The sequence below is a fragment of the Gopherus flavomarginatus genome, chromosome 6 (genome assembly GCF_025201925.1).
Source record: "Gopherus flavomarginatus isolate rGopFla2 chromosome 6, rGopFla2.mat.asm, whole genome shotgun sequence".
Lineage (NCBI taxonomy): Eukaryota > Metazoa > Chordata > Testudines > Testudinidae > Gopherus > Gopherus flavomarginatus.
The window spans coordinates 84790721-84814307 of record NC_066622.1 but is presented as its reverse complement, the minus strand read 5'-3'; the positions used below and the strand labels follow the sequence as shown (position 1 = coordinate 84814307).

General features: G+C 41.6%; 1 long non-coding RNA gene across 2 annotated transcripts in view; it reads left to right on the top strand.

Moving 5' to 3' along the window:
* LOC127053827 (uncharacterized) overlaps positions 1-22822 on the top strand; it is a 52044-nt gene extending 29222 nt beyond the window's left edge. Inside the window, exons 1-3 of one of the 2 annotated variants that reach the window (XR_007775134.1) lie at positions 11393-11478; positions 20251-20302; positions 22225-22822. This is a non-coding gene — a long non-coding RNA (uncharacterized LOC127053827). Of the gene's footprint in view, positions 1-11392; positions 11479-20250; positions 20303-22224 lie in introns of those variants that run through there. The other variant, XR_007775135.1, reaches the window with a different exon arrangement.
* The last annotated feature ends 765 nt before the right edge of the window (positions 22823-23587 follow it).

Below are 23587 nucleotides of genomic sequence, written 5' to 3'. Positions count from 1 at the left end.
ATCTGAAAACCACCTTTTAATTCCCCAACATCTTCAAATAAAAGTTAAGAAACAATCACGTATTTCATCATTTTTGGAATCTGGCAGTCTTTGAACAGTTCCCTTATGACCTCTTTACGAGTGAATCTGGTAATGTCTCTAGCAAGTTGAATCAAGTCACTTTAGTTCCTGGAATATGTCTCCTGATTGGATTTCAATTTATAGGAATAAATTTTTTTGGAACTGTCAGGGTCTCCAGCTGGTTGCTGAATGCCACCTTCATGAGTTGTCCTGGCAGCACCTGCGTAGGACAGCATGAAATCAGCTGGGTTGTCAGTTGTTATTTGATCTGATTTATGGTGAATGATTTCCCAAGCTGCATCTCACTTAAGTGTGAACTTTCTGGTAGTGGCATCAGTAAAGTTAGTTTCATAAGAAAACATGGTCTCATCTTCTTTCCTATGTTTATTATTATTTAAGTGCTGACAATATGCTTGGTATTGCACAACTCACAAAATGAAGACAGTCCCTTCCTAGAGGAGCTTACAGCCTTGGCCCAATATGGAATGTGACATGGATTCCAAGGATTTTTTTTTAATTGTGAAGTTTTAATGACATATAGGGGATCAAATGCTGTTAGAGTTCACTAGTGGGGTAAGGAGGAGACCATTTGTGTAGCAACAGAGCAAGATTCCATACCTCGTGCTCAAGAGTGTGCTAGACTGGAGGATTTGCTAATGTCAAGCCAGCACATTACTGGCGTCAGAGCGCTTGGTATCATGGCCAGGCATGTGTTTCTGCAGCAACATAATTGCAGCACATGCAAGCTGCAGGCACATCTTGCTCCTTCTTGCAGGTCCAGTAAGAGGTACTCAATGTAAATTCCCACTAGCAACTCTGACTGTCCTGAAGCTTCCTGAGCTGAAACTCTGTGACCCTCTCTCCAGGACTGGTCCATGTGTGTAACTGATAAGTAACACTTAGAATATACCCAGACTCAATGTCAGTGATCTCTCCTCCTAGCTAACCTGCGAGCCCTGGCCATCTGCAGAGGTGCAAGGTGGGTGTCAGAACGGGACACTGGGGTCAGACTTGGAGAAAACAGTATAATAATCAACCTGAATCTTTGCTAGAACTTGAAGCAAACTATTTTTAGGTTTAAAAATATTTCACTAATGACTTATCCTATTATTTTTAATTTCCATGTTCCCTCACACTTCTTATAGTCAGTTCTTTATCCAAAATGAATCTTCGGAGATTCACCCATTGTATTACAAGTTTAGGCCCTAATCCTGCAAGGACTGACCCCTACCCTCAAGCAGAACTCATTGCGGGAGTGGATCCTTAATCCTTTTATTCATGTGCTCCAAACTCCGGTGAGCACCATCTTTTCACTCATTCCCATCCGTAAAGGCCCTGTGTTTTGATGACTCTCTTGAACAGTTTACATTAAAATACACATGCCTACTGTCAGTTTAACAGAGATAATACCCAAGGTTAATTCCCAATCATCAGTATTTTAGTCTAAATATTTTCCCCACCAGGTTCTATTTTGAGGTGTTTAGTAGCATCTCCCAGCCTACAATATTATTCAGCCTCTCATCATAGTGCTCAGGATTATGCACTGCAGTACAACAACATGTGCCCAGCTGGGACTCTTGCTGAGTGTCTCGCTCTAAATATTGGCTGCTCTCCCCTAGAGTACAAAGAAATGACTTTAAATTCATTGGGAGGGGGATTGTATATCGCTGTAACCAGCTATATTTGCAAGTCAAGTGTGACTAGGTTACACACTTTATTACATTTTTTATCCCACAGACAACGTGGAGAATAAATAGGGGGATGTCCTTCAGCTTACATAGAATATAGAACTTGTGTGTTCTAGCGAGATCAGCTGTTACCTGAAGCTTTCTAATTTTATTCTGCATAATGACCTTATAGCAGAGGGAACAGGATCCACTCAGAATTCCTTGTAGTACCCTTACAGATTTCATTTGCTTGTAAATTTAGGCAAGCGGCAGATGTAGTAGATGCCAAAATGTTCCAGGCCACTGCCTATCTGCTATACAATCAAAAGCACAAGCTCTGACACAGAAGTGTCCGTTTTTGCCTGTGTGGCTATAACTCCTCCAAATATACATATTGATTGATTTTTTTAAAATGACAAAAACAAACAGTGACTTTTCACTGTGCCATGGATAAAAGCCATGGATTGGGCAGGCCACGACATTCCTGCTCCTTCTGAGAATATATTTCACTGTTGCTAATTGGATTCATCACTCTTCTCAACGTGTTTGGATGAAATAGGCAGCTATTCAGGTTATGATATTTAGCTCCCTCTAAAGCCATCCTATCCAGCTACATCAGTGCCTTGTTTAAGATGGTCTTCCTCTTCCCCCTGCCTCACTCCAAGATACTTTTAGTGTCTGGTCTTTTTTCTAAGTATGGGGAAGCTGATTTGCACAGAGGGCAGGATAGATTAGCAAGATGCCTGTACACGGGCACAACAGAAGCCTCCCTATCCCCTTGTACAGTTGTACAAAGGCCTCCCCCAACAGCAGTTCCTGCACAAAGAGTCTGCTTGCTTCTGCTCCCCTGCCAAAAAGAGGGCAGGAGGAATCAGAGCTTTAGTCCTGCCCCTCGCTACCTCTGAGGGCTGGTTCACTGCAGAAGGCAACCAGCAAATGGCTGGGACTGATTGCTCACTTTGCAAAGAGTACTGCTGCAGAGGGGTGGTGCCTGCCTGCCTCCCAATCTCTTTAGTGTTCCTCATGAGGGGTGTGGCTTCACATGTCCCCTCTGCAGGGCAACGGGATACATGCTGTGATCTAGCACCTATGGGATGAGTTCTTAGAGGCAAACAGCCAAAACGCTCACACAGAAGGTATTTCTAATTTGGATTGATAGACCCCACTCTTCCCCAGAAGCACCTTGAACTAATCTTCAAACCTGATTGTTGAAAGATTTTTATAGATTGGTTTCACTCTCTTTTGCATTTCAGGCATTGTAGGATCATTTGATTACATCATTCCTGCTTTTTGAGGCTCCCTTTCTGTTCACCATTGTACCCAATAAAGAGACTGATACAATAGCAGCTGTAGTTGGACATACATCCCTTATCCAGGTCAGTGCCAACAGTGTGCCCACGAAATTGGCTGCCATACTAGCCACAAAATTGATTCGTTTCAGACATTTTAATTCCAAATTAAAGGATACAAAAGACCATTACCACACAACTATGTTGTCACCTTTAGATCCATCACTATGGATTTGACAATGCTGACTCCCTTTGCCATGCATCAACTCATAAATGTTATTTGCCGCATTTGACAGTCCTGTTCTTCCCTTTGTTTAATTCTATATTTCCAAATCCACAATTGGAGAGACACCATCCAACTATAGTTTGATTTCTCATGATTAGAGATTTTAATCTCGTCCAGTCCTTCCTTTTTACTTAAATCTTTTGACCATGTTAGTATGTGGGAGTTTGTAACCTCCAGTTACATCTTGTCCATTAATTCCTAAAAGTCCTTATATATTTGTTTAGTACTCTTTTCTTCATTATTTCTATTAACCTTAGCCCAAAAGGCTAATTTCATCCTTAAATTTATAGGCCTTTCTCTGACAGTTAACTGCTACCGGAGAAAGTGTCCTAATACTTGCACCACACGTGATCCACAAAGCTTGGGTTTGGTTCAGCTCTCATTTTTTAAGTGTTGGTTTAGAAGCTGAATTGAAGGTTGGCATCCATAATCTATAACTGGTCTTATTGGTGCCCTATACAACGTCATCAGCATGTTCTTATTTGCACCCCTATTGTTTCCAGCAATACTTTTAAGCATATTCACCCTATCTTTATATTTAGACTTGATATCAGGTATATAACCTTTCCAAGTTAGTTTGTTATCAAACATAACTATTAAGAATGTCAAATGTTGAGCTACTTGAACTTTCTCTGCATAGAGATATAGGGTCCATTCTTCCACAATCTTCCTTTTTGTGACAATCATTCCCTTTGTTTTAGCAAGTGAGAACTTAAAACCCCAAGTATTTCTGCATTCTGAAATCCCCAAGTGTCTCATTGGTTCTTTCCACAACTACCTTAAGTCTACTATGTTTGGCCCATATAGTACAGTCACCTGCAAATAGGGATAATACCTATTCCTGCTCGTACACTCTCCGGGAGTTCATTAATTATGGTATCAAACACTGGAGCACTGATAACACTCCCCTCTGGAGTGCTGTTAGTAAGTTTATAAATAAACAACAAAGCCATCTCCATCTTGACTTGTGGGTGAGAAACTTCAAACCAAACAAGAATATTCTTCCTCTTATTCCAGTAGCAGCTAGTTTATGCAACAAGCCTTCTTTCCATAGCATGTCATGTGCATTTTCAATGTCCAGAAAGACAGCTATCATAAACTCTGTTCCTCATACTTTTTTGCAGTTCCATTTCTAATCTTACAATATAATCAACTTTACATTTTCCTCTCTTGAAACTATTTTGCACACAGTTTATAATTTCATTTTTCCCAAGTATGTTACTAATCTCTCATTTATCATTCTCTCCATAATTTTGCCCACACACAATGTGTGGGCAGTAGGTCTCCATGCATCAGATCTTGTGTGTAATCAGTCAGGTTTTCTTATCATTATAACTGCCACTTTCTTCCATTCTGCCAGTAGTATTCCTTTTCCCCATATATTATTATATATTGTCAATAAAACCCTGAAACTCCCTTCTGGCAGGTGCTTAATCAGTGTATTACATATGCTATCTTTACATGGTGCTGTACTTGTGTCTATAGCTTTTTTGAGTTCCCTTCTGCTGAAATTTTCATACAGTACATCATCTTTATATTTTACCTGGCCATTTAGGAGCTCACATTTGTCTTCAGCAAACATTCTCTTTTGTTCACAAAACTCTTTACGTTGATTTGTATCATTACTAATCTTTTGGAATGCTTTCGCTAAAATATCCACTTTTCCTTAAATTACAGCTTTCAACTTGATCATTTACTGTAAGACCAGGTATAACTTGTTTTTACTCCATATCTTATTAATTCTTTTAACTTGTTTATGTATCTTGGAAACCTTGGAATCTTTGTTCATTTTCCCACAATGCTTTCTCCAACTCTCTTTTTTGGCCTTTTTAAATAAGTCTTTGGGCCAGCACTTTACCTCTCGTATACTTCTTTAAGTCCTTGCTATTCATTGTACTTTTGCTTTCTTTAATGAGCAGCTTTACAATCTTCATTCCATCAGGGAACCAGATTTCTGAGATTATGGCAATTCAATAGCTCACATATAGCTTAGTTGGCTGCTACTACAACTTTCTCTCTCTTTATTATCATGAAATTCCTCTAAATTATCACAGACAATTGGTACTTAGATACTTATCATACTTACTCTTAAAGAGTCCCCAGTTTGCTTTTCTAGTTTCCAGATACCGATTCCTTCAGTGTTTTTAACATTACATTAGCCTTGATAAGTAAATAGCATAGGGAAGTGATCACTTTCTGTGCCATCTTCTTTATAGATTTCCCAGCTGCATATATTTGCTAAATTGCTGGTTGCAAATCCCAGATCTAAACATGAAAAGGTTCCATCCACCAAACTAAACTAAGTAGGTGGTCCAGTATTTAGCAATACCAGATAGCGCATGTTCCAGGCATTTGCCATTATAATCAGTTTCCCGCTTCCCCATAATGAATTATGGATATTACTGTCTCCACAAATAGTATATGGGCATTTAACACTCTTACTTAATGCTTCCAATTCTAGATTGCCGAGGTTTTTTTACATGTATTGTAACATTATGGATTTGTATAAAGGTATTCTTATTATGGGAATCTCAACAGTGTTGCACTCAAAATTTAAGTTCTATATAGCTGTTTTGATGGAACTAAGACTTTCATTTAAAAATATACAGCCCCCTTTCTCTTCTTGTTATTTTTCTATCAGGTCTGATTACATCATATCATGGAAGTCAGAACTAAAGTTTTCTTTCTAATCATGTTTCTTGTACACGCATGTCAGAATAGTTTTCCATTTCAAAAACAGTTTTCTTTAATATTAGACCATGTGTTAAACTATGTATGTTCCAGAAAAAAATGGTTAGAACCATGTTGTTAAAACTACATTATTACCTTCAATTAAAATGGCATGAATGCAGTCTATTGAGAGACTGCCTATATGAACTTTTTGCCACTTTTGTTACAATTTGTATTCTTTCAGTCTTCTTGCCTGTTTGTAAAATGCAATTAATCACTTCTGTCATAAATGCTACAAATTTCTCTTTGCCTTCAAGCAGTACATCTTTTCTGCCCGGAACTGCATTTTGTTAGATCAGTAGCTTTCTCCCCTCACTAACGTTTTCCTCCTTCTCCACTTTCCACTGTGAATATCTTTTGGTACACTCTACATAGGATATTTTATGGATAGTTTTCGTTTTTGGCCTCTCTCTAGCTCATTCTGTCACCCTGCACCTTTTGCATGCAGCACTATGCTTAGCCCCACAATTTGTGCATTGCTGTTCTGTTCTTTCCATACAGTTCTCATATAAGTGTTCTCCTCCACATTTACCACACTTCATTTTGCCCTTACAGACAGCTGTCATGTGCCCAACCCTTTGACATTGATAATAAAAGGGCCAGGATATATGGTTTAACCCAGAAGAGCTGATATTCTATTTTATTGCACTTCAGAATGTGACTCCAACAGCTGTGGATCATTTGTGTTCTCTCCTGCTTCTGCTAATCAGTCACTTAAACAGCACTCAGTCTTCACCAAAAGCCTTTTTAATTTAATACTAAATCATGCTTACTGGAACCCCATAACATACCCCTCTTGCTTTTTGTCATATATTTAGATAGCTAGCAAATTACTTTTATTCTCCCTAAAAAAGTAGCTTTTAAAAGTTTCTCAGGCTGTTCCTTAAGTGTCTATTCTACAGATATATCTCCACTCTGCATTCTTTTAGCTCTTAATATACCACTGTTACCTCACCTAATCCATTCTGCTGTTTTCAATGGATTAACATCTCCAGTCTTTACATCTTCAGCTAGTAATATGACAATTATAAGCTGCCATTCCTTTCCCATCTCTATCTGCTCCCTCTTCTTCAGATAGAAATTTTATTCTTTTCTTCTTTGTCCTAAACTGAAGCCATTCCTCATCCCTTACTTCTTCACCCTCATTTTCCAACATAACTTCCAGCCTCTCCCTCTCAACCTGTAGTTCCAGCTCTCTTCAGTCAAGCCAGCCACTGCTCTAATCCAGTCTGCTCAGCCAGCTCAAGGGAGCCCTGCCCCCTTCTCCCTCTTTATACTTGGGTTTGTCCTCATTAACTACAGCAGCTGGGGGTGTCTCACCATAATTGACATTTCTTACAGCTATGCTTTGTAGACCCTATCACACTGGGCCTGGAATTGAATCTAGATTTCCTGAGTTCCACAGAACAGTGCATTACCTTTGGTGAACAGTGCCAGCTTATTTGATCCCTGTTGGTTTTGAGGAACACGCCCCCCCCACTCCCAGGGGGGTTTCACCTATGAAAAGTGGCAGTGGCTTCCCCCTCAACAGAAGGGAGTGGCCACACAAATACCAAGATAAACTAAATGGCTGGGAAGAAATCAATCAAAAACAGCAGTGGGATGAGTTTAAAGGCTCAGAAGGAGGGATTTAGGATGGGGGCATTTGGTAGAGAACTCCAGACCCACTGCCTTGAGAAAGTGTCAAGGGAGTCAGTGAATGCCACTCACAAGTGGACTAAACATAAAAGTGTGATGGGTAGGCCCCATTGTCACAGACAGCTCCCCCTGAAGTTGGAGGGGGCCCTCTCCCCCCTCCAACTTCTCCCTCCGAGTCTGATGTGAGAGATGCCAGGTTGACAATCCTAGAAACTGAAAGCTTCTATTTATCCACAGCCTAATGTAAGGAAAATTTCTGTGCACTGTCCTGTGTAAGGTGCTTCAACCTTAACCTTAGAAAGTCCACAATCTCCATGTACTTTAAATGGCCTCTCTGCTGAGACTCCTAATTAGTGCTACCTATTATGCTGACTTTTTGAGATATAGACACTTGTCCACTAGGAATGGGAGTGAAACCATCACCTCATTTCACATAAGCAGCTGAACCATCAGGAACTGGTTATAACTTTTCTAATTCATGAGCTGGATTTGAACCAGTGACATGAAGGTGAAAAGTTCCATATTCCATGTCTATTTCTCTGATTTCTCCATTTGCTCACACAATATTTTATATTCCCTGTGCTTGTGGAGACCATGCAGTATTTAGTATATGTCCACATTACTTTGTGATCATAATGCATTACATGATCCTGCAGAAATAATGTAAACCTTTACCATACAAAAGATACAGTGCTTGTAAAATGCTTTTTTTATGGCATAAAAACATTACCCTGATATAATCATTCATAAAAATAATATACCCTATTGTAGCCAGGCTAATTTATATATGCTGCACCTCATCTGAAACAATAGGTGCAGTGTAAATCTATGGGAATGCTATAAGCAAAGCTGTCACCCCAAAATTGGTAGGTCATTTCTTGACATTTTGTTTAAATCTCCTTCCAAGAAAAGAAATCATACGGGTCACAATAACATCAGTTTCAGCTTGTAGCATGGAACACTAACTACAATAATAGTACTCTCACTACATGGCTTTCCCCTGCTTCCATTACAGTCAATAGGAATTCGGCCACTGACTTCAAATAGAAGCAGAATCAGGAGCATAGATTTTGAAGAGAAGAAAAATTTCTCTCCAGGCACAGTTTCATGATACTGTAATTATCCACCACCCCTTTTATGATCCATTGACAAAAAAGTGTATTTAACAGTAGGACTAGTCAAAGCTTTTCCGGTGGGTTTGTTTTTCAATGGGTTTTTGATTAAATGCATTTTTTCATTAAAAATATCCACTTAAAATTATTTTTAGCCAAATATTTTTCAATAAACCCCCAAATTCTCAGCTTTTTTTGTCAAAAAGTAGGATTTTCCCACAAAATCTTTCACATTCCTAACGATCTGAGCAGCTCTAGTTGACAATTTTACTTATCAAAATTAAAGTAGACAGTGGTGTGAATGGATAGGTCATCATGTGGGCATGAAAACTTTCATGAAGTGTTGCTGATAGTGAAGTTTGTTTCTTAATCACAGTATTTATCCTTTATTTAACAGCTTGACACGCACACATGCATATACACCATGCATGCGCACACACACACACACCATGCACACATGCATTCCTCATGTGGCTGCAGGGGAACTATGCAGATTCATGCTAGCTCAGGATTTGGCCCACAATGAAAATGTAAAAAGACATTGTCCAAAGGCCTCACTGGGGACAATGTTAGACAATCAGTTTGAATCTAAACTTCCTCATTGTAGCTCCTCTCATCCCCCTGTTCTTTTTCTTCTTTTTCTTCACCTCTTCCTCCTTCACACTGAGCCCTCGTCCAGACTAACCCGCGGCATCGGCGGGTTAAAATCGATTGCTCGGGGATCGATATATCGCGTCTAGTCTGGACGCGGTGTATCGATCCCCGAGCGCGCTTACATCGATTCCGGAACTCCATAAATCCGAACGGAGTTCCGGAATCGACACGGAGAGCCGCGGACATCGATGCAGCGCTGTCCAGACTGGTGAGTACCTCGATTTTAGAAATTCGACTTCAGCTACGTTATTCACGTAGCTGAAGTTGCGTATCTAAAATCGATTTTAATTCCTAGTCTGGACGTGGCCTGAGGCTGGCTTCTCTGACGCCAGAGAAGACGTATAGTAACTTCAGGGTTGGGGTCCCCTACTAGATGAGCTCTTCCATTGCTCACGCTCCTTCTCTATGCCTGTTAATATGGCATAGAAGACTTCCAGTGTCAAAGCACATGAGGAGAGAATGATCTGCAGAAGACCTACACTCAGCTGACCCCTGATGTCACTGTATATCTTGAGGGTCCAGCCAGGAAATTAGCTTGTAAGTGGGAAAGAAGAATATCTATGATATACCACAATCTTCCCTCTTGATGAATGATGACCATGTGCCATGGCAGCCTCATGGCTGCGGTGCATCATGGAAGCACCCAAATTCCATTAAAAAGGGAGCGAGAAGAGATAGATAGGGCTAAACAGAGTTCAGGAGGGAGAGGATGCAACTGAAAAACAGAAACAGGTCTTGGCTTGTTCCAGGAGCATTTAGTATCTGAGTGTGAACCATGGTAAGATGATTGAGGCAAACTGAGTTGTTCAGCTTCCCAGGCACTTAATACACACACTAATTAGAATGTAAATAATTAATAGTATTGTAACTAAGTTACTATAATTGGCAACCATGAAAGCCCAGAAAGTCTAGCAATGCTTGAATTAACTGTCTAAGGAACAACAGTAACCAACTTCCCCCACATGCAAACCCTAAATATACAAGGTCCATCCCCAACAGGATCTCATATAAAAAAGAAACAGAGCTGAACAGTAGGATAGTACAGCATAGAGAACAGCATATTATTAGGTGATCACACAGGCCTTGCTCATGAACATCTAAAGAGACAGCTCAAGGAAGCGTTAAGCATGAAATGGGGATAGTGCTGCCACCTGGTGCACATCAGTTGAATAGCATCGAATTGACAAGAGCGTCTTCTGATAAAGCAACATGTTAATAATGGTGAGAAAGACACTTCTAGCCATAGAGTGGAACAAGTTTTGAAGTGCACGAACTCTGCTTCATGAAGTGATGTCTTTATTTTAATAGTACAAATAGTTGGTGTACAGAGTAACAAGGCAGAGAGTTAATGAGCAAGTCAGTAAGTGGTACAAAGCAGAGTCAGTTTGGTCAGGACGAGTCAAGTTAGCATGGGGATTGCCAGGCAGAAGCGAGCTGGCTTGGTCAGTCAGTGAGAGTCAGGGCAGCAGGGGAATTGCTGAGCAGCAAAGGCTTTGGTTACTATGACCAAAAAAAAAAAAAAAAAAAGCACGATTCCACAAGGTGTTGGAAAGTTCCACCATCACAGGGCAGACCTGAGGCTAGGAAAGCTCCTCTGCTCCCAAAGTTATTACTCCTCTCTGGTTCCTTCTTGGCTGAAGAAGATCGTGACTATCTGGTCCAGGAAGGTGGATAGTGAGGGGAATGTAATTTTGCTTACAGACACTCCCCGAGTTACGCAAACCCAACTTACAAATCCACACTTACGGAAAAAGTTCTGTAAGCTAGAAAGCTTTTTTTTTTTTTTCCTCTCCCTATAATGGTTGGGTATATGTTCCCAATTTACACAAAATTCAAGTTATGCAAGGTGATCTGGACAGAACGCTTGCGTAAGTTTCGGAGTGTCTGTATTCCAGCTGCTCCGTATCAGAGAGATAAGCTGCTTCTTCCATGCTCTCTCTTTACCTTTACAGGTCTGACGATGACAGCTTTCCCTTCTGTCAGGAGGCCTCCTCCTGTGTGGCATTCATCAGTGTATATATTCTGAGTGAAAGCTCACAGAGGTGGGAATGCGTGCGATTCAGTTCTGTTACTGGTGATCATCACGAACAATTTACATGAGAACTAGAGGCAGTGCTCTTCATACCCAGGCTCCTGTCTCTATTGAAAAGAATGACTATTTAATAAGCTATTTTCATTAGTGGTGTGAGATTATGACTCCTGGCCATCAGATGAATATTAATGGAGAATTTTTAAGCAAATGAGGCACTTATTCCTTTAATTTTAATATATGATAGAATAAAACAGTCTTTTTTGTTCTCCATTTTGTTAAGCACAAGTTTCACAGTAGATTTCTTGCCTCAGCAATTGAAAGCACTTGATTTTATTTTGTACGATTATCCTTCAGGTATTATTTTGGGTGAAATGCTTTCCAGTAAAGAATGAATACAGCATTAGGATGAAATAATTAACTATACAGATGACTTCTTCGTGTTTAAATATTTCCCTGCAAAGTTTTGAACTGCATGAGAGGCAGAAAATGAAACTAGCTAGAAACAAACATTAAACTCACCAGTGAAATTTAACTCTCCAAGTGGAGTGAAATGAAGAAAGTAAACAAAGAACACTATCAGTGAAAAGTATTTTTTTCTTCAGTTTTCGTAATCTAAATTGTTAGTAACATGCCATAGATAAGGAAGTTTACATATAGTGGGCCAAATTCTCATAAGGTGTAAATCAGCATGGGTCCACTGACTTCAATACACTGATGCTGATTTACGCTAGCTGAGAATCTGGCCTGGAATTTATATCTTCACAGTGTGTGACAGAGTAGGATACACTTGTATCAGATTGTGCACTCCACTTTTTATTGGGAATGTCATTTTGTGTTACATGCTGAAGACGTGACTAACCCCACCCAAAACAGATTATTGTCATGCATTCCAGACAGGTGCAGGGCCAAGGAAAGGTGCTTGACAACTCATGGCAGGACTGTCACAGAGAAGCCATCAAAACTACAGTGTAGGCCATCAGCTTTGATTGTCTCTCAACTAATGGCCCAGATCCTTGGAACAATGTTTTTTCTCGTTGGGCAAGTTTGACTTGAATGGAGTTTTCCAACTGAGCACGTGGCAGAGAGACTGTACATTAAGAGGGGTGCTACTTTGAACTAGGGGCCATCCATCACCAAAGAACTGATGGGCTTACAGAGCAAGACTTTGCCTGGCCTGAAATGTGAACAGACCTCAGACACACAGGGTATGTCTACACTATGGGATTATTCCGATTTTACATAAACCGGTTTTGTAAAACAGATTGTATAAAGTCGAGTGCACGCGACCACACTAAGCACATTAATTCGGCGGTGTGCGTCCATATACCGAGGCCAGCGTCGATTTCCGGAGCATTGCACTGTGGGTAGCTATCCCGTAGCTATCCCATAGTTCCCGCAGTCTCCCCCGCCCATGGAATTCTGGGTTGAGATTCCAATGCATGATTGTGCAAAAACAGTGTCACGGGTGATTCTGGGTAAATGTCGTCACTCATTCCTTCCTCCGTGAAAGCAACGGCAGACAATCATTTTGCGCCCTTTTCCCCTTGATTGCCCTGGCAGACGCCATAGAATAGCAACCATGGAGCCCGTTTTGCCTTTTGTCACTGTCACCATAAGCGTACTGGATGCCGCTGACAGAGGCGGTACTGCAGTGCTACACAGCAGCATTCATTTGCCATTGCAAGGTAGCAGAGACGGTTACCAGTTGTTCTGTACCGTCTGCTGTGCCATTATAAATTGGCAATGAGATGACGGTTATCAGTCGTTCTGTACCATCTGCCGCTGTCATGGGTGCTCCTGGCTGGCCTTAGCTGAAGTCGGCCAGGGGCGCAAAGACAAAAATGGGAATAACTCCCTGAGTCAATCCCTCCTTTATGATTTATCTAAAAATAGAGTCAGTCCTGCCTAGAATATGAGGCAAGTATACCAGAGAACCAGTGTATCAGAGAACCAGAGAGCACAACCGCTCCATGTCAGATCCCGCAGAAATGATGAGCTGCATGCCATTCACGGGGGGTGCCCCTGCAACAACCCCACCCGTTGATTCCCTTCTCCCCCAACCTTTCTGGGCTACCGTGGCAGTGTCCCACATTTGTGTGATGAAGTAATAAAGAATGCAGGAATAAGAAACACTGACTTTTTAGTGAGACAAAATGAGGGGGAGGCAGCCTCCAACTGCTATGATATTCCAGGCAGTACAGAATCTTTTCTTTAGGCATGAAAGGGGAGGGCTGATGGAACTCAGCCCCCAGTTGCTACGATGAGGACGGTTACCAGCTGTTCTGTACCATCTACCGGGAATGACCGGGAGTCATTCCTACTTTTACCCAGGCGCCCTCAGCCGACCTCACCTGAGGCTAGCCAGGAGCACTCACGGGCTGATGATGACAATGGATAGCAGTCATATTGTACCATCTGCCACCGGGGAGGGGAGGGGAGAGGATGCTGCTATTCATTGCCGCAGCACCGCGTCTACCAGCAGCATGCAGTAGACATAGGGTGACATATAAAAAAGTCAAGAAACAATTTTTTACCCTTTTCTTTCACGGGGGGAAAGGGGGGTAAATTGACAACATATACCCTGAAACACCCCAGACAATGTGTTTGACCCTACAGGCATTGGGCGCTCAGCCAAGAACGCAAATGCTTTTCAGAGACTGCAGGGACTGTGAGATAGCTGGAGTCCTCAGTACCTCCTCCCTCCATCCATGAGTGTCCATTTGATTCTTTGGCTTTCCGTTACGCTTGTCACACAGCACTGTGCTGTGGCCTCTGTCTATCATAGCTTGGAGATTTTTTCAAATGCTTTTTCATTTCATCTTCTGTAACGGAGCTCTGATAGAACAGATTTGTCTCCCCATGCAGCGATCAGATCTGGTATCTCCTGTACGGCCCATGCTGAAGCTCTTTTTGGATTTGGGACTGCATCGCCACCCATGCTGATCAGAGCTCCAACTGGGCAAACAGGAAATGAAATTCAAAAGTTTGCAGGGCTTTTCCTGTTTACCTGGCCAGTGCATCTGAGTTCGAATTGCTGTCCAGAGCAGTCACAATGGTGCACTGTGGGATACCGCCCAGAGGCCAATACCGTCGATTTGCCGCCACACTAACCCTAATCCGATATGGTAATACCAATTTCAGCGTTACTCCTCTCATCGGGGAGGAGTACAGAAACCGGTTTAAAGAGCCCTTTATATTGATATAAAAGGCCTCGTTATGTGGACGGGTGCAGCGTTAAATCGGTTTAACGCTGCCAAAATTGGTTTAAACGCGTAGTGTAGACCAGGCCACAGAAGGGGCAAGACCAGATTAGGGGAGGCTGCATCTCAGGACTTTTGTTATTTTCAAAGATATGTAGCCCTCTAGTGCTTTTCAAAAGGAAAGTGACAGTCATTAAGAAATTCCTTTGCTAAGTTTGTGTTCCTTGCTTTCCTTCCATATTGCTCCTGAAGGTGTTAGATGAGAAGTCTAGAGTGACTGCCACCTAGCTGGGAGTCTGGGGCAATGCACGTAAATCAATGAAGGGGAGGATGTGGCTTGGAAGGTCTGAGGCACTGGTTCCAGGGTTGAGGGCAGCTGGATCGTGGAGTTCCGTGTCCCAAGGTTGGCCTTAGCCAAGAGGTCTGAGTGTGCGCTAGACACCAAGACATAAAAGCAGTGAATAGATCCCAGGTCAGTTGTCTTAAAAGCATGTGGGATCCAGGGGCTGGGTCTACTTACAACAGATGGGTGATTGTACCGGGCATAGTTGTAACAGTGCTCATCATCACATGCTATAAAAGATTGTGGCAAATGCTATACTAATCTGGGTTTATTTGTATTTTTATATAGTTATATTTTAGGTAGTTTTAGTAAGTTTTCCCTCCTGGATGTTACATAAAAGGCCACCTTGGGTGTAGTCAAGTCCAACCTCACTTGAATTCAAGCTCTGTTTTAGAGCTCTGAATTTGTGCCACTGTGTTTAGGCTATTTAGGGTGACAGGAAAAAAAAACATAATATAATTTCTTCAATGTTGAATCTAATTAAGGATCCATTTAACCCATCCCTTCCTCACAGTGAATTATTTATGCAATTGTGTTATTCAATATTCAAAATGTAATAATAATTCACAATCAATTAAGGCAACGGGTAGCTTCTTGCAAAACATACAAAGTCCAGAAACAATTATATTTTCTTTTAAAAGTGAGAGCACTGAGCTCTTGGCTCATTATTAGTACTCAGAGCACAGCAATCATATTTTATTGAGGATGCTTATTGTCTCAGATAGGTGCTTGGCAAATTGCTTTGAATGTTTTCTATTGCAATTATGGACAGATTGCTTGAAGGTTGAGTCAAATAAATGGAACTGCATGGTTTGTGCTTAAATTAATAGAAAAATGTAAACAGGTTTAAAAATACCCCACTATAATAGGGCTGTAAGGAAGTTCTTAATTTGTACTGTATTTACACTCTAATAATGTTAATTTTGAGTGGGCAACAAGGAATGGAAAATGAATGAATGTTTGGAAATTGAAGAATAACTAACATTACTAGCATGTTTGACTTTGTGATATTAGTCAGTTAGCAATGGCTTTCAAAAGCTCAGAAGCTAAAAACAACCTTGGTGTTATTTTCTAAAATTCAAACCTTTCAACAAGCATTTGGAAGTTCCTAGGAGACATTTATGGCCCAGTCTTATTTATGTTACTATTTACTGCTTAGTCTGTTGCAATTAGCCAGAATGGTGCCCCTAATCTCTGTTTGCCAGAAGCTGGGAAACAGTGATAGGATGGATCACGTGATGATTACCTGTTCTCTTCATTCCCTCTGAAGCACCTGGCGTTGGCCACTGTTGGAAGACAGGTTACTGGGCTAGATGGACCTTTGGAATGACCCAGTGTGGTTGCTTTTATGTACTTAATAAATACACCCTCAAAGGTCCTGGTCCAAAGTTCATTGAAATCAGTGAAAAGGCTCCCCTTCACTTTAATGGTCTTAGGATCAGGCTCATAAAAAATAATACAAAACAAGAACCTGTCTTTCAAGTGCAATACTTCATCCCTCACAATGCACATGAGAAGTCTGTATATCTGGTTAAAAAAAGAGGACAGCATGACATATGTAACTGCTTTATGCAGTGTGGCCACCTCTCGTGATTTTATCATAAGTATCATGATATTTGGTGGTTTTTATTTGGACCCAAAGAATGCATGTGAACACCCAAAAATATCAGCTGCCATTTAATATTTTTTCCCTAGCCCTGATGGTGTGGGGAGAAGCTTGGAAACATCAACCTTAACAGGTTTAAAAGCCAGAAGGCAAATGAGAAGAGTTCCAAATGTAGTATTATTATTTTTTTAAATATTATGATTCTTTAAACAAATCTCCTGACTTGTTGCTTGTTTGACACTGGGGATACTATTTGTGCAATGCATTTGTTGCCATATTTGAATTGTTTAATTCTGAGTTTTGACTATGTTGTATTTGTCCCTCTTTGTACAAACCAGGACTTGTCTACAGAGTGCAGAGTTGCACTGTTTTAACCATGTAAGGTTTGATTTTAAAGAGATCTTGCTCAAAAGGCTGTGCGGACACTTTTATTTCAGTTTAATTGATTAACTTTAAACTAAACCAAAATAGGCAACACTTAAATCAAAATAAAAGTGTTAACATAGGAGTTTGCACCAGTTTAATTAACTTGGGTTGTCAAAACAAGTTTGAATAACCTGTTACAAAATTTATGTGTAAACAATGCCTTAGAATGTAACATCCAATCCAGTGTTATGACTTCCTTATAACTGAGGAACAAAACACCTGCCCTAGTCAGCAAGGCCATGGCTACACTTACAGTTCTGCAGCGCTGGTAGTTACAGCTGTGTTCGTACAGCTGTGTAGGGCCAGCGCTGCAGTGTGGCCACACTGACAGCTACCAGCGCTGCAGTGTGGCCACATTTGCAGCATTTGCAGCGCTGTTGGGAGTGGTGCATTGTGGGCAGCTATCCCAGCATTCAAGTGGCTGCAACGTGCTTTTCAAAAGAGGGGGGTGGGGTGGAATGTGACAGGGAGCGTGGAGGAGACAGACAGAATGGATTTTTGGAGTTGACACTGTTCTCAGCTCCCTGCCTTGCAAGTTCTAAGGACTGGAAGACACACACTGCCTACCTTCAATCATTTTAAAAGTTCTGACCCTCTTCCCCCACCCCTCTCTCATTCACTAAATGCAAATTATGTACTCCTAAATAGCCGTCAGACCAGATAAGCATCTGCTCAACATGGACTTCCCCCTCCCCCTCTGCCGTGTGAGCGTGCTGTTTCTCTTTTCAAGCAAACAGCTGTGAACATTCCAAAGTAATTCCCCTGCCTGCCTCCGCTCGCTCAGCAAACAGGAGCTGTGTTTGTTTTTTAAATAAGCAGTTTGGCTGAACTCTGAGCTCTCCCTTTCTTCCGGTTTGTTGTGGACAGGAATTCTGGGATACCTCCTTATACCCCGGAGGTCAATAAAAGCGCTGGTGGGGTCCACACTTGCTGACCAGCGCTGGATCACCAGCGCTGGAATCGCTACACCCAAGGCTCGACCGGGTGTACAGCCAGCGCTGCAACCAGGGAGTTGCAGCGCTGGCCATGCTTTGCAAGTGTGGCCACATCCTAAGTTGCAGCGCTGTAACCCCCTCACCAGCACTGCAGCTCTCTAGTGTAGCCATGGCCCAAGGAATTTGTGAAAACATGTCTTAGACATGCTTCTCAAGAATCATTGTAGTGAGCAAAACAATATAACAACTATTTATACAGTACTGGGAGTGTGTACCTACTGAATATTGCTTTAATACTCATGTTTGGAAGGAAAAAAGGACAATGTTTAGCAGACGTCCACATTCAAAATTGAAAGTGATTCATAGTTTCACAGATTTTGAAGTTGAAACGGACCATTATGACGACCTTCATCTGAATCCTCAGCAAACAGATCTCCCATGATGGAAATTACCATATTGTAGTGTACTTGAATTGGGTAGTATCTCTTTAAATCGTTTGGGAGCCCCTCAGTGGGCCTCACTGTCTTCTGTTGCAGGAGCCACCAGGACCCTAACAGAGCAGCAGTATATATATGTAGATAGGCCTTGAATGTTTGTAGTTTCTCAATAACCATGTTTACCAACTGTATCGAGGTAGTTTTCTCAGGTGCATAATGCTGTGTAAAGACACAGCAATCATTATTAAGGAGGATGGGTTCTAGCCAATGCCATTTTTGTCTGTCTTTGGAACATGATGTGATATGCAGCTTGATGATTCAGTTGCAAGTCAGATGGAAATGTATTATAGAATCATAGAAATGTAGGGCTGGAAGGGACCTCAAGAGGTCATCTAGTCCATCCCCGAGCGCTGAGGCAGGACCAAGTATATCTAGACAATGCCTGACAGGTGTTTGTCCAACCTCTTCTTAAAAACATCCAGTGATGGAGATTCCACAACCTCTCATTTTAGTGCTTAATTATTATCACTGTATCTTTTTATAAATACATACAGATAAGAGTGTTTGTTTATTTGAAATAAATGTGCATGAATAAACCAATCAAAATTTGTACAGTCTATACATAGGAGTAAAGGTAACTATTTATCCTCAAATCTTAAGTTACAATAAATACCTTCAGGTGGACTTCTGATTCTGCCTTGTGCATGCAAGAGAAAGGAATTCAACGTGGATCCCACATAAAACATTACCTGTTAGCTCCTCATCCCATTCTTGTTTACTGCAATGCCCCTTCCAATTAGACTGTACACTGTTGAGACTGCTTCTTCCTATTTGTTTGTACAGCACAATGGGGGGTCCCAATTTCAAATGCTGCCTCTAAGCACTACTGCACTAGAAATGTAATAACACAAAATCTGCTACATTAAGAACAAACTCATGAAAGAGGCAGCTGAACTGTCACATAATTTGGCCATTTTACGAATGGGTATGATAGAGTGAGACTGTTAACTTCATTTTTATTTATGATCTACTTTAGGGTATGAATCCAGGTCTCTAGAACTGACACGCATGTGCACAAACATATGTCACTTAGCTTCCAAAACGAATATGTATGTTTTTTATTTTCTTCTGATTTTACGATTTTTTTTGGATTTTCAAAGCTTTCCCTGCCAAGTTTGCTCCTGAATTTTTAGAGTCACTCAGGATTTCATCAAGCAAAACTTTACAGCACAATTCAACCCTTCCTTCAATTCCCAGAGCTGATCAGGAGGGAAGCTGGCCCTGCAGGTATTAACTGGCAATTTGGATTAAAATGCCTCAATTAAAGAAATTACTCCATGGATGAATGGTTACCTTGCAGGAGAGAAAAATGAATTGAAGGACCATTGAGCTGGCATATGTTTGTGACCTGCAAGAGCAACCCCTTGAGAATAATTGTGAGAAATGACAAAAAGAACCTGCTTTGGGAAAGCATCAGGATGAATGGCAGGCTTATCCCTAAAAAAGCAGCAAAGAATCCTGTGGCACCTTATAGACTAACAGACGTTTTGGAGCATGAGCTTTCGTGGGTGAATACCCACTTCCTCATATGCATGTCTTATCCCTGGTGAAGTAGCAGGGATGAATTTGGCCCAAAGAGTCTTACATCCATGTCATAGACATTGACATCCATGTCATAGACATTGTGAGAATGTGCACAGTTTCTTTACATCTGCAGAAGGAAACCGGGGCAGGAGGGGAAGGTTCTAGGAGAAAAAAGAGAGTAGATTTAGGGATACTTTTCTTATTCTAACAATGTTCCTTGGTCAGTGTTTGAATGATTATTTGTATTACAGCAGTGGACTAGAGGACCCCATGGACATGAGGGCCCTATCGTTAACAGGCACTGTAAGTACACATAATAAGAAACAGTCCTTCTGTCAAAGAGTTTACATGGGACAGACAAAGGGTGTGAGACAAGAAATATTTCATTTCCATTACATACCGATGGGTAATTTAGGGACAGAGAGATCTAAGTGACTTGTTCAGGGTCACAAAGGGAGTCTGTGGAGTACAGAATCCAGATCTCCTGGTTCTTTTGTCCAGAGCTTTAATCACAAGTCCATTCTTCCTCTTGACTCTCTGTGATCCGTTATCAATGTCAACATGTCACCAATGTCATACAAAAACTCTTTCAAAAGAAGCTTGAAAAATACCAGCACTGGCATCCATCCTTTAAGGTCAAAGTGAGCCCTTTTGGAAAAAGAAACACTATGTACACTGGCAATGTTGATGGAATATGGCACTATGAAAATGCTGCCAAAAATTGCAGAATTCTTTGTGGACTGTGCTGTTGGTAGGTTTTCAGGTCTGCATCAATGCCATGTAAAGGAGCCTTTTTCAAGTAAAGGCTTCTGGGGGTCTGAAGTACATCATCATAAGCAACTTCCTATCCTTTGCACCTTCTCATCTATTACTGTTACTTGCTTAGAAACTTAGTCAACTAGATACACCTGCTTATGCCACTATTAAAGGTGGAATTTTCAGAACTGCTCAGCATTGGCTTAACTCTGCTGCCCCTGAAGTCATAGGGAGTTTTACCCTTAATTTGCTTAGGTCATACCAAACACTTTTGAAAATGTTGCGCTAAATTTGCTGTTATGTCTCTATTCCCTTCAAACAAATGGAATCTCCTATTCCTATATTTAAAGACAACCTCTTTTAAACTCCAATCTCTTCACTAGCCCCAAAAAACCTTTTGAAGAGAAGCTGAAATCCCATTTGGAAGGCTTGCTGGGCTGTTGTATGGTAAAGGAGTTTCACTGGTTTCCAATGCACATTTAACTTCTACTGAATCTTTCTGATTAGCTTTCTTTTGTCAGATAATTAAGATCCTTATCAAGCTATTCAAATGATCAGGAGGTTTTAAAAGGCATTTATTTTGTGTGTGTGGTCACCGAGCCCTTGCTTTTTCCAGGATCACCAAGTAGTAGTCAGACTTGAAATGCACATAAGTGGAAATGGATAATAGGAAGAGGAGCTACTAGAGCAGAAAGAGGTTAATCTGTGGGGAGGAGAGAGTGGAGTGAGGACAGAGGAGTAATGAATTGCGAGAGAGGAAAATAATTCAGGAGAGAGACTTGGGAGACAAGGGAGGAGAACGATGGAGAAGTGTATGAAAGAGAATAAAAAAAGCAAGATGGAAGATACGAAGAATAGGCTTCTAGTTGAGATAATGGCCATAGATTCAGAAGAACTGGGTTCAGTTCTGGCTCTGCCACAGATGTGCTCTGTAAACCTTGGGTGAATTGCTTGATCCTTCCATGCCTTGGTTACCCATTTGTAATATGGAGATAATATTTCCCTTTTCCCATTTAAGGCAGAGTGAGATATTGGTCTTGGGATTTTTTCTTCCATTGTGTATATTATCTATCTCTTCAGTAATAGCTTAATCCATTAAATAGGGTTTTAGGAAGAAACAATCTACTTGATCTTTTTAAAGCAGAATATCAAATTGGCTTTTTTCTCCCTGACCGTTTTATTGCTCTGTTTATTGTTTGTAAGCTGTCTATACAATCCATACTTTATAAATAAAACACAAGCTCCAAAGGAAAGGTTTTTATCTCCTTAATGAATACAAATGTCTCTAATCCTTTTTGCAAAACTTAAAATAAAACCTGTAAATGTACTGGGTGTTGGACGATGTTTGGGTCCTTTATTAGTCACTTAATATAGTGCTGTAAAGTGTTTTGCCTTGGGTTGTAAAATTGCCACTCCAGTCATTAATTGCCTGCTAAAGGGCTCCTTATTATATTACTTTTTTTCTTTAGGATTTTACAGGACTGGCCAATTTGAGCAAAAGTTTGAGTTCAAGTCTCTCAGAAATTATGCACCTGTGACATTTCCAGCAGAAAGTCGTGTGATACAACACACATTGTTCTTGGTAAGACTGATTAATAATATCTCCCGTAAGCATGGTACAAGTGCACCCTGAAGGATCCCAAGCTGATCACCTCCTGAGCTGCAGCCAAATACTTAAGGCCAGACTTGTCCTCTCCCAACCCAGGGCTGGTCCGCATAAGGCCAGTTCCCATGGCACAATGTAGACCACTCAAAATGCTCTAAACTATGCTAAGGCCCCAAAGGGACAACCCAACAGCCAGGGTTTGCCTGGATGCCCACTTTCCTCCAGCCATGCTGATCGGAGCAAGGGAGTGGTACAGGAATTGCTATGACAGCTCTGTACCATCCAAGGTTCTCCCATGCACAGAGACCCTGCAGGGGTACGGCAAAGCAGCTTTAGAACAGGTTTAGGTTGGTGATTACTGGGTCCCTTGTGAGGGACTCTTATACCATCTCAGATAGAAGACCTAGGACCTGCAGAAGTGTCCAGAAGTTTGTCCTGGAAGAACCTTATTGTTAATCCTTCCTAGAGTCCTTCTATTAGGATACCATAAATGACAGTATATCCCAGGTTAAATTCTGGGGAAATGCAACATTGAAATCAAGTGCTGGGCTGGAACACTCTGCTCTCATCTGCTGCCTGCCTCTTTATATGCAGGAGTGAAATAACTGTGTCTCCAAGCACTGTGCTTTAGAACCCTGATATCTGGGTTCTGGATTCTGTTCATATTGATTCTGGGGCACTAGCATTGGCAGGGGCTGCAGCTTATATGGGCTCGAGGTGCTCAAGCACCAGGAATATTCAAGACTGGGGGCTGTGCTCCACCAATATTTGGAGCTGGGTTTCTCCCCTGCCCTCGCCCCGGAACTTCCCTGCCTGAAAGAAAACAGCCTCTCTCTTTTGTCTGTGCTGATTTTGGCTAAGGCTATAGAGATCAGTGGCAGACAGCCTCTTGGAGCACAGGGGGAGGGTAAGAGGGAGAGAGGAGGGGGAAGGAAGCACACAAATGCTTGGGAGCTCTCTCCCCTGCCCCTCTGGCACCCAGGGGCAGCAGCAGGGGTGGGGAGGCCACACATGATGGCAACCCCCGGCCCCGGTACCCATCATAGGAGAGGCAAGTGGGCTTTCTGGACCTGAGAGAGTCCCCAGGAGCATGTGCAGTGACTGTGGTGCAGAGTGAGTGTGCTGCTGGTGGGGGGGAGGGGGGAGAGAAGGGGTCTCTCCCCTGGAGCTTGCGTCTGCCAGTAAGGAGGCAGGAGAGTCCTCTCTGGCCCTAGCCTTAGGGCAGC